This window comes from Podarcis bocagei (assembly GCF_964188305.1).
Source record: "Podarcis bocagei genome assembly, chromosome: 4".
NCBI lineage: Eukaryota > Metazoa > Chordata > Lepidosauria > Squamata > Lacertidae > Podarcis > Podarcis bocagei.
The window spans coordinates 42,676,106-42,688,167 of record NC_138128.1 but is presented as its reverse complement, the minus strand read 5'-3'; the positions used below and the strand labels follow the sequence as shown (position 1 = coordinate 42,688,167).

At 43.0% G+C, this 12,062-nt stretch overlaps 1 long non-coding RNA gene across 3 annotated transcripts in view; it reads right to left on the bottom strand.

Moving 5' to 3' along the window:
• LOC308585462 overlaps positions 1-12,062 on the bottom strand; it is a 208,769-nt gene that overhangs the window by 195,040 nt on the left and 1,667 nt on the right. The window lies entirely within an intron of this gene.

The window sequence follows — 12,062 nt, the reverse complement described above, 5'->3', positions numbered from 1 at the left end:
CTGCACAGCAATCATTAAGGCTCTTACAGAGCCAATAACATCATATATCCTGATCCAATGTATATTTGCACAAAGGCACGCCCCAGCACAGAGTTCAGTAAGACTTACTCCAAACTGTATCTGCCTAGAACAGCAGTCTTTGCCTCCTTGGCTTACATGTTGGGGAAGCGCCATCGCTCAGGAGGGGTACAGCATCTGTTCTGCTTGTAGAATTCCCAGCATATCCAGGTGTTGCTGGGAGAGAACTCTGTTCTGGGTGGACCAGTTCTGACTCAGGATAAAACAGCTACCTGTGTTCCTGTGTCAAATGCATTCAAAAAAAAATGTTCACCCTAAAGTGCACTGATGTGCATTGCTTGGTTATTTCTTGTACTGCCAAAAGATGAAGCTATTCCTTTACATTACTCTGTTTAAGGAATACTCAAGAAGCAGTCTTCTTTTGGGACAGGGCGTCCCTGAAAGGAACGATTAGGACTAGAGTTCTAGACTGTTTTCGATATTGCTCTGTAGACTCACTCTGCCCTATATATTGGTTGCCTTTCTAAAATCCTCTTGAAATGATATTGGTGGAAAGACTAGGATACTTCTCCAGCTCTGAGCAAACTTTCCAGGAAAAGTACTCGTATTTTCCCGTGAAATAAACCATCTCCTCTTTGTTGTTTTAATAGGAATTGGGACATATGTAGAAAAGAAATATTATGTGCCACCAAGACAAAATGTGAGAAATGACCCCCCTGAGATTGTCTGTGCAAAACTGTGGACACTTGGCTTTTGATGGGGGGTCCTTGGAACAAATAATCCACCCTCAGCCTATTTGATACTTTTAGTCCTACATTTTACATACCCACTCCCCAAAAAAGAAAATCATTTACTGAAGCTATAATGTAACAGATGGGTCACAGGAATTATTAATCTTGTGTTAAAACCACAAACTGACTGAAACAGAATTCTGTTATTTAATCGCATGAACATTTTTCAGCTGGTATAGCAACATCTGATAGCAAGACAAGTAGGTTCAGATGTGGCACATCAACAGATTATCATTTCTAGATGTTGTTTCTTGACTTCTGCTTTTTGAAAGTGACTTTACTTTGGCCAAAGCCACTGCTTAAGGCTGTCACAGTTACCAAGGTCCAGGAGGAATATTAGGAAGGAATTACGCTTTTGAAGCATGCTCTGGTGGTACAGTGACAGCAGAGAGGAGGGATAAACCAACATTTATTTCAAAATCTAGGTCTGAATCAATACAGGCATTTGAAATTGTTGAAATGTTTAACTGTATGTTCTCATTCTGTATATTTTGCCAGATTTTAAGGTGAATCAAAGTTTTGCTTGAACTGTCAATGGCCACTTGCACCCTCCAATCTATTTTGAAAGTTAGATTTCCATATTTAATGAGCATTCAAGTCATACACACCATACATTTAGGGCACATATCCCCCCCCCAAAAAAAATAACCCTGGGAATCCCTCACAGAATCCCTCACAGAGCTACAATTCCAATGATTCTTTCGGGGAAGACATGTGTTTTAAATGTATGGGGGTAAAATGAGTCACTGTGCTGCAATATACAGCAGTAAGTCATCCTTTTAGGTCTATGCTAACCCCTAGTGCTGGTGCTTGCCATGGTGAAGTGATGCTTAAGCCACTCCATAAAACAGAGATGTCGTCACCAGAACTGCAACTCCTATCATCCCTGACCATTGGCCATGCTGGCTAGGGCTGAATGGAGTTATGGTCCTGGAGGACACTAGGCTGGGACAGTATAAGTTAGACTGCAATCCTAACCATATCTATTCGTAAGTATTCTCTCCCCAGGAAGGCTCGCCAGGCAAAACTAAATCTTTTCCACCAGGCCTTTGGCTTTTCTGCAGCCTCCTGCTGTGAGCATGATGGGTTTTTTTAGACAGCCCTGCCGTTTAAAAATACAAATGAGTATCAGAAGAGATCATAAAGACAAAAGAGAAAATATATGAACAAGATGTGATGTGGAAACAGCAAGATAAGATGGGATAGAATTATGAACTCTGTTTGAACTGATTGGGACTGATTGGGACATTAACGCAGCAGCAAGAAGATGATCAGAATTCCCCTTCGGATCTTGAAATATGGGTCCCCCCAACAAAATTTAAAAATTTGGCTTTGTAATTCGGAATTTATGTGATATGATTTAATTTGATGTGATTGGCCAGTTAATAAAAATTATTTAAAATAAAAAATAAAAATACGAATGAGTTTTAGATTTTCCTCTGTTTTATTTTGCGCTGGTTTTAATGTATGTGTTACTTATTTATTTCAGTAAATCTAATACCCAGTGCATTGTGGCAAACTGTGGGAAAGAGGAAAATATTGAGTGTCAAAGGCAAGATGGTTCCCTTTCCATAGCAAAGCATCAGGAAATCATTTCCATGGGGTAGGCTTTTTACATCTGCTGCAGCAAAAAAAAAAAAAGAAGAAGAAGAAGAAGACCAAGAGTGTTGTGGCGCTTTATGACAAATAAACATAAACATAGGATGCCATAACCTTCCCTCGACTACATTTTATGAAGTGGATTGTAGTGCATGATAGCTTACACCATAATGAAGGTGTTAGTCTGCAAGGTGTCACAAGATTCTTGGCTGCATTTGGAAATGACTGCCTTAGGAGAAGCATATATTTGGTCTAAAATGTTAGCTTCTGTGACCTTCTTGTCCACAACCAGCTAAAGATATTTTGCTGCCCAATGAAGAACTGTGAATGATGCACAGACCCCATCTCCTCAAGTTAACTACATAGGGGTGAGGAGGATTCTGCTTCACGCCACATTTTTGGAAGAAATTTCCCATTCCCCCCCACCCCTGGGCCCACGTGTGGATTGAAACACTGATCTGTGGGGGTCAAGTCACATAATCAATTGACAAAATGGCACATCAGTCCATACAATAGTTACAAGGTGATCTAAGAATCCCTTCTTTTTCCTTTTTGACATGGTACATGGGGGCAGCCATCTTTTTTCCCTTGGAACATTTTCAAAGACACGATTTACCACATGGCCATGGCTCTCCTCTGAGCAGCTTAAAAAGTTAAGCAGGATATAAAAAGAAGAAAAAGGCAATTTTTAAGGTGCCAGGCAAAAGTCCTCATAAGTCCTCCCCCGCTTTTTCTTTTTTGTAAAGGGACAAAGCCAAGCTGGTTTCACAAAAACCGAAAGTGTCTTAGGATGGAAATAGGATGATTTGTCTGTCTCTAATAGCACCCAAGGCCAGCCAAGTTATTTTGGCAACTCACAATCACCTCTCTTTTTCCCTAGCAGTAAAAATGCAGCAATATTACATTACATAACTAACCATTTGCTGCCCTTTGATGGCACCTAAAATCAGATCCCTGAGAGGTGCCTGTCTTACTCTGCCAAACGGTGGGATTGGCCCAGTGTCTTACTGCAGTATAAAACATTGCATTGGGCACCTAGTTGGAAGAGGGCATACAGAACTTCCTATCATAAAGAATAAACTGCAAAAGAAATTTTCAGGCAGGGGCTGCAAGGAAAGACAATTCTTTCCCCCAGACCCATTAGGGATCACATGAATTTTATATTGGCCTTTTCTTAGATTGAAAACGTTTCCTATTTCTGGGAGTGGTGGTTCAGCCTTTTCCATTCCACTGCCTCACTTTGCAAAACATGAAATGGCTTTTTGCCCTTGCACTTTCCATTTCATTTCCATTCCTCGACAAGCATGTTTCTATTGCCAGACGTATACAAAGGGCAACGTATACGCTTTCAATCTGAATTACTTTCACTTCCTACAAAGGGAAGAAGCCTGAGTGAATGTAGCATTTAGAAGCACGCCCCGTGCATCTCATTTGCACGATGGAGACTAATAATTCTCTTAAGCACAAGCCTTGCGCTGCAGAGAAGTTAGAACCAAATGCCCAGCAGCTGCTGCTCAGCTCTTCTGCCTGAGCCACAGTGGTTGACCCGATATGGTCGCCATCCAACCACCAGGAGCTTCTGCTGCCGCAAGACCTCCCCATTTCCATCAAGGTTCCTTTTCTCTGACCCCTTGGAATTTCAGACTAGATAGAGGTGCTGCCTCTATCACTGTTCCCACATTGCCCTTGTCCTCAACGGCCACAACCACCTGGAGCACAGGTGTGAAACCTTCAGCGTTGGTCCAACCAACAGGTGGACTGAGGCAACCACCTCAAGCAGCAGAAGCTGGGAGATAGCAGTGGAAACCCCCCAACTGCTCTTCCTAACCTCCTGACCACTCCGCTCTAATGGAGGACAGAGCTGGGTTCCTAGCGGCCAGCTGCCCAAAGGAGTAATGAAGGTATTAGCCTGTCACCAGTAGTTGGGTGTAGTTAGGTATGGAGGAAATGACACGGCACTTTGAAGCCCCAGCAATCAGCTGATTGTCAGGACTTCAAAGCAGTGATCAGGGTCCTTACAAAGAGCCCTGTGCAGTGCTTTGAAGAACAAATGATGGGCATGGGTCTGCCAAGATGGCCCTGTGGAGTGAAGAGGTCTGATGGGCTTAATTAGGATGGAGGTTCCCCCACCCCTGATTTTTTAACAACATCATCATCATCATACAACCCTTTATCAAAAGGTCCCAGGGTGGTGAACAACATTGAGAACATATTTCACACAGCATAATAATCAAAACATGAAATGAAGAATAGTAATAATCAGCAAAATAATAATAATAATAACAACAGTCTGTCCAACCCCAGCTTTAACAGGCCATAGATTATTTAATGGTTGAAGGCCTGGGTGAAAAGGAATGGTTTTGCCTAGTGCCTAAAAACCTGTAATCATGGCACCAGAGGAGCCTCTTTGGGGAGAGCATTCCATAAACGGGGAGTCACCACAGAAAAGGCTCTTCTCATGTTGCCACCCTCTGAACATCTCAGGGAGCAGGGACACAGATTACAAGCACAGGGTCCAGGTGGGTTTGTATGGGGAGAGACAGACCTTAAGGTATTGAGGTCCTGAGCCATGTAAGGCTTTATAGGTCAACACCAGCACTTTGACTTTTCAGTCAATGCAGTCAGACAAGGATTGGCATTATATTTACCTACTAGAACACTTCAATAAGTGTGGTGCAGCTGGTTCCCTGTTTCAACAGTAATTGTGAATGTAGGCACCTTGCCCATCCATCTATCTACATTGCAGACTCTACAGGGCATTGCTATGATCACAGCAGAATCAATGCTCCTGTTGGTTGCTTGCATTTTTTTTATTTAGTTTTTATATTTATGGCCTAATTGCTTGCCAAAATTAGCTCTCAGCAATCATAATCCATAGCAAAGATACAACACAAGAAATTGGGAAATGGGTGTGTGGCAGGGAGAGAAGGAGGTAGAATGGATGTTTGCAGCTCACAGTCCTCACTTCGCCTTTTTGCTTCCTTCTTGCATTTTGTGTTGTTTTTTGCAAAAGCCAGGACCAGAGATGGCATGGGGGGGGGGGTGGGAAGGCTCTTTGCTGAGGAATAAGTTCTCATCCCTACAAGCAAGTAAAAAGAAGACAAATACATGTCTTTTATCGGTAATTTATTCCCCTCTTCGTTTTGCATTTAGGAAACATGCCTCTAATGGCTTAGAACACCCCAAAGAAAGCTACCTTAAGAGTATTATTTTGATTCAATTAAAAATTGGTTAGGAGCTATTTGCCTCTTGCAATCCTCTAAGAGTTTTTTTGTTCTCCATATTTTATGTCCCTTAATTCCCGAGATCTGATTTCATGCTTTCTAAAAGGGTGTTTTGATAAGATGCTGACAGAATCACAACTAAAGAACCAAGTGTGGAAAATCCCATAATTTTGTAACGTCAACTGGTTTGTAAATAGATCAGAATTATTATTGACAGTGCTGCCCCCACGCTCCGCAAACCAGCATTGCACCCAGTTTCAGATCCAAAAAGAAGCTTCATAGGTTGATCTTTCGTTTCTCAGACATGAAACTCCATGTAGTGAAAGGGTGGGAGGTGGGTTTTTATTAAACTCTACCTTGAGTCAAGAATTCTACTAAAAGACAAGAAATAAAGCCTTTGGTTCTGCAATTTGTTTTAAACAGGTGTCAAATTTAAATTCCCAATCTAAAATAACAATAGGTCTTAAATTACTAGTTCAAACAGGCTACAGATTTTAAATGTCGAGGAAACAAAGTACAATTAAGGATAGGGATGATTTATTGCTGAAATATTAGGACAAAATGCTATAAATACAGCTTTCTGTGGCTTTGTGTAACTGAATATTAATCAGTCCCAGTAAGGCAATGGTTCTTTAATATCACAAATATATATATGGTTTTGAATCATAAACTTTTGTAGTATATATGGCATAGGTATTCCTGTGATTGTTTAGAAAGCTCTGCAATTTACTCTCTTCACAGGTAAGAGACGCACATGAATCTGATACAGTAGGAATATAGTACAGACACACCTATTTATAACCGACTGCTATTTAAAACTTCTATTTTAAGTCAAGTAGCCTCTGTTGTTGGATTCCAGCTCCTATCAACACCGCCAGCATGATCCATAGGGATGATAGTTCAAGAGCAATTGGAGAACCACAGCCCCCTCCCCAGTAGTGGACACCATGGTGGGGCAATGCTGGTCACCTGACCTTCATTTGGTCATGCTATCACTGCAGACTGGGAAGAAGAGGCAGACAGGAAAGGCGGAGGGTGCAACGCAAACACACCGGCGGGAGCACCAGATTAGCTGTGTTGGTGCATTTGCACTGTGCCAGCCTTGCCACCATCTTGCTACTCCTCTCTGCCCCCCAGTAATCAGCAGCAAAGCACCTGATTGGAGGTCAGGTGTGCACCACTGTATCACCACCACTAAGCATCATCACTGCCACTGGTCCAGGAGAACAGATGTGCATGCAATATTCCAGTGGCCTGAAGGCTTTCCTGGAACTCCCAAACTGATCCTGGATAATCTTATCTCTTGCTGTAAACATGAGGACGGCAACAGGTCTGATGTGTTTGAAACTGCCGTTTCTCCAGGCTGCACACAATTCTGCTCTACAAGTTATTATTGACTGGAAAATGCTTTGTATTTTGACAACACAATTCAAAACCAAGCCGAAGCCTATAAGCATTTAACAAATTTATAACTTTCATATCTTCGGAACAGCTAAATCAATGTCGAGAATGAATCAGAAGGCAAGTGAATTGTATCTGTCACCAAACTGCAACTATTGTCATGCAGATGCATGCTTAGGAACTTGGGGAATGAAGGGGGAAATTCATATATAACTCAGGTGGAGGGTTTTTTGGGGGGAGGGAGGGGAGGCTGTCTACATAAAGCCTCCAGCTCTCTCTTTGGTGAGATCACATGCCTACTCCTAAGTGGCTCAAGACCCTGATATTGACTCAGATTCTTTGAATTTTGTATGATTCCGCAGCATTTGACAGCTGCTTGATCACTTCTGTAGTCCTGTTTCCTTAGGTGGATTAGACTGGTGGTTTCCAAGGACCTGTGTGTATAGGAACAAAGGAAGCGTTATGCTGAGTCAGACCAAGAGCCATCTAGCTCAGTGTTGTCTAAACGGAATGGCGGTGGCTCTCTAAGGTTTCAGATAGAGAGTATCCAACCTGGAAATGTAGAGGATTAAACCTGGGGCCTTCTGCATGCAAAACAGATGCACCTTTTCAGTTGCTTGATGCTCCAGACAGATGCAAAGCTCGACTCACCTGCCATCTCCCAGGCTCTTCCCTAGGACTCTCCCCTCCTGTGGTTTCCAGTAACTACTATTCAGAAGCATTGCTGCCTCCAACTGTGGCAACCCAGGATTAAATGGAAGGGAAACACAGGCTTGCATTCTGATGCCAATGGCATCATGCAAAATTTGAAACAACAGCACAACTGCATGCATGAGGAGTGCCCATCCCACAATAACCATCTTATTGGGAAGCCTCCTTTGTCTTTCCTGGGAATTTACTAGCTAATACCACCTATGACGCAGAGAACAAAGCTTCTCTCCTTGATTGCTTCTGGGTTTCATTCTTGCCAATTTGCTTGCCTACCAGAAAGAAAACAATTCATAACATTCCTGCAGCCTACAGGGACAGCCCAAGGCATTTTGCTGCCTGAGACAAAATACAAGAAGGTCCTCCCACATTTCACATATAACAGCTGCCCAGGCTAGGAGTTCAAATTTATTTCAGCACTGGGGATAGAAAGGTGTCCTGCACCAGAGGGCAGCAGGCTAACTTGGAGGCACTGGGAGCAGGCCATAAGGCACAAAGTCCTTTCCTTCAACACCTCACTACCACTCACTCATCTCTCCATCTGGTGACTCATGTAAGTGCTGCAATGCAGCAACGGTGGTACCAGCAAGCATGTGTCACATGAGCAGAGCAATACCTGCCTGTAAGAGGATGTGGCCTGGGCTGGCTGCTTATTTGCCTGACCCCGACCACAATACACTAGGACAGCGGTAGCCTGCATGGTATCCTCCAGGTGGCATCAGCCTACAACTCCCATTAGCCCTTGCCAGCATGGCCAATGGTCAGGGATGTTGGGAATCGCAGTCCAACATGTGGCAGGAGCCATGTAGGTTATCCTGCAGTAGGAGAATGAGACGAGACTGCCAGACCAGGCCAGCAATGAGCAAAACTGCTAGTATGGAAGCAGCCTGCAGGGGGTGGAGTGCTCAGGAGAGCAGCCAGAGGGGGCTCAGGAGGAATAGCTGTGGGGGGGGCTGCTGCAACCCACCCCCTAACATCCACCCCACCCCCAAGCCTGTCAATTGAGGTGGCCACCTCGTTATGCCTAATGGTATGGCCACAGCTTAGTCTAACATGAAGCTAGGCATGATTTGTGTGAGGTTAATAAAGCACAACCAAACACTGTGCAACATTACATAAGCTTTTGTGTAGTTGGGAATAGTAGGTTTACTAAGGAGTTGGGCTGCTTCTGAAACAAAAATCAATAGGAAAGAGATAAAAAGAAATAAATAATGAAGATGAATACTGTTGCCTTTCAGTCTTCATAACCTTTCACTAATTGCACGTCACAGGACTAATTACTTGCTAGTCAAAGGCATTTATTGTCTCATATCGAACTCGGCTTAAACAGCATAAGTGTTTGGCAGTCAAAACAAAGATTATGTGACTGTGCCATGATGCCTCCTCTCACACGATCCTGAGCAGTTGATTTAGTTTGCTTTGAGATGCTTAGATTCTCACCATTTAGGGCTGGGTGGCATGACCCATTTTCCTTGCAAACCTCCAAGTAAATTCCCTTAAATCACAACCGCTGCCTTGTGTCAGCTGCATCTTCACAGCTATGGAAGCAGGGTCCCCAAATAACCCAGCCAGCCAGATGCTGAGTCCTGCCTCGATCCCCAGTTCTGTCCCTTCACACCCTGGGCCTTGAGGGTGAAGATGGCATTGGACCCAGTGGGAATCCCAGAGTCGCCACAGAAGTGATCATTTGGCTGCCAGAAAGCTCTGTTGCCAGGGTTCTGCTCTGGAGGAAGCCTCCACTTGAAAAGATGAAGAGGATCCAGTTGCAAGCAATGACCCAGAAGCGGGCAACGAAAAAGATGAGCTGGCAAGGAATATATAGGCATCTCCTCCGAATGCCTGTTGAGTTTGGAGATGATCAGTACCTATTGTACTTGATCTAGGGTACCTTCCTTTCTGGGCAACTTTCTGGGGACCACAAGCGGGTGGTTGGTTGGGGCCAGAAGCAAAAGTGGGTTTAACAATTTAACATACACTTTACCTTTGTACAGTAGGCTAGTTTGTACGCACACTCACACACCAGTGTTCGAGGCTTCCTTTGTTCTAGGCGCATTTTGCGACAATAAATTTCATTAGTGCAAACAGTTTCTGAGCTGTGGACACAGTACTGGGCCTAAGATTTCAGAATAAAACTGCAGAGTGGAAGGAAAGGAGGACCTTTTTCTGCCTCCCCACTTCCAGCTACTCTCTGAAGACTGGAGAAGAAGAGACCCTCTTAAGAATACTAGGGGGGTGGGCAGGGGAAGGACTAGGCTATGTGAAAAATGAACATAGTATTTTAGCTGCAGTTCATTCATTTTCAGCTTTGTATTCTTGTTATTAAAAAAGCACACCTAGACATTCTGCTGTTGCACCCGTTATCTAGGTTTAAGGTGCCATTTAGCTCCTAGCTTTCATATCTCAGTTTCTAACACTGTCACACCCCCTTCTCTGTCCTTCATGCAGACGTCTGAGAGGTATTTCCATAAGTCAAGGGCACATTCCAACTAGGCAAAAGCAAAGCTGTGGAGGAGGTGTGGCCTAGAGAAAGGGGGTGTGGCCTGGGAAGAGTCTGAAGGGTCAGGAAGACAGATATGTTCTCAAGGAAGACTTGTCTTTTCTATTACTAATCTCTGGCATTTGATCATCATTCCAGCATGCTGTTCATGAAGTTGGATGGCTGTTCAGAGACTGCACTTCAGAAATGTGCAGCTGAGTCTTGTGTTTGAATGTGCTGCAAGCTGAGGAATGCAACTGCATTCATTACAGTGGTACCTCGGGTTAAGTACTTAATTCGTTCCGGAGGTCCGTACTTAACCTGAAACTGTTCTTAACCTGAAGCACCACTTTAGCTAATGGGGTCTCCTGCTGCTGCCATGCCGTCGGAGCACGATTTCTGTTCTCATCCTGAAGCAAAGTTCTTAACCTGAAGCACTATTTCTGGGTTAGCGGAGTCTGTAACCTGAAGCGTATGTAACCTGAAGTGTATGTAACCCGAGGTACCACTGTACTTTAAAAATATGTAACAATAAAGTATCTATCTTACACAATAAAGTATCTATCTTACACAATAACGTATCTATCTATTGTCTCTGGAGATAATCAGTTCCTCTTTTTAAACTGTGTATGTGCATTTTATCCCATAGCCACCAAACAATATACGGTACTTGCCAACAACATGAGCTAGGAAGGAGATCTATTAAAGCTGCTCCACTTTTACCACCGACAATCAACATGGTACAGGTAAACAATGGTTTCTTAATATTCTCTTCATCCTTCACATTTGCTGCTAACTCATTCTACAGTAAATAACCCTTGCTCAGAATTAACACTCAGCGGGTTATTCCACTAGTTATATACTTTTACAACCAGAGGCAAACATCAATACCACAAACTGCTTTGTGGCTCTTTATAGCTTCACATATATTTCAACCACTTACATAAAATAGTGCATAAATGCCAGCACTTCCCAAATCAAGGTATAAATTCCCAAACTTAAATTGACCTCCAACTGTCCACTGTGGTCTTTCCATAATGGTGATATAATTATTCTGAAATAAGATACACACAAATATAGAGAAAGTAGCAGTATTTTTTAAATGGGGAGGGGGAATCAAAGCTAATAAACAGCACGAATGCAGCATGATTCTTTGGAGTGCTATAAAGACTTTTATTTTATCTAGTTTGGGAAGATCTGAGATGCGTAATTCACCCTGCCTGTATACCTTGTGACTAACACAGCTGTCTCACTCTAGCTTGTATACTGGTAAAAAAAAATTAAACTGAAACCTTTGCAATATTATTTTCCTTCCAACTTATGCATATGGAAAATAGCTCTTACAAAGAAATATAATCCTAACTTTGTTGGATTCCCCACCCTTCCCTTTGGATTTTCACATCATATTTTTATGACAGACTTTTTGGATTCCCCTTCGTGCTACTATGGCTGCCTATGAACTCAACGAGTGGTGCTTACATCCACTAAGAGAGGTGGTTGCTTGTAGCTTTGTCTTTCAGTGATGCACCAAAGAAGTTTTACCAGACCTCCACATTTAACTGGAAATGTAAGCTTGCAAAAATGCATTGAAATCCACCCCTTTACATGGTATGATGTTACAGATGACAGACCGTAAGGAAGGAAGGAGTGCACCACTGGATCAGACCAAATTCCAGCTTCCCATTTTCCACAGTGATCAGGCAGATAGCCCAGGGAAGTCCCCAAGAAGGACTTTGCCTTCTTGTTGCTCCTCAGCAATTGCCCCTGAACTTGAAAGGTCCATCTAGTTATAATGACTTGGAGTCATTTATCTCCTCATCCTCCATAAATTTGTCTAACCCCCTT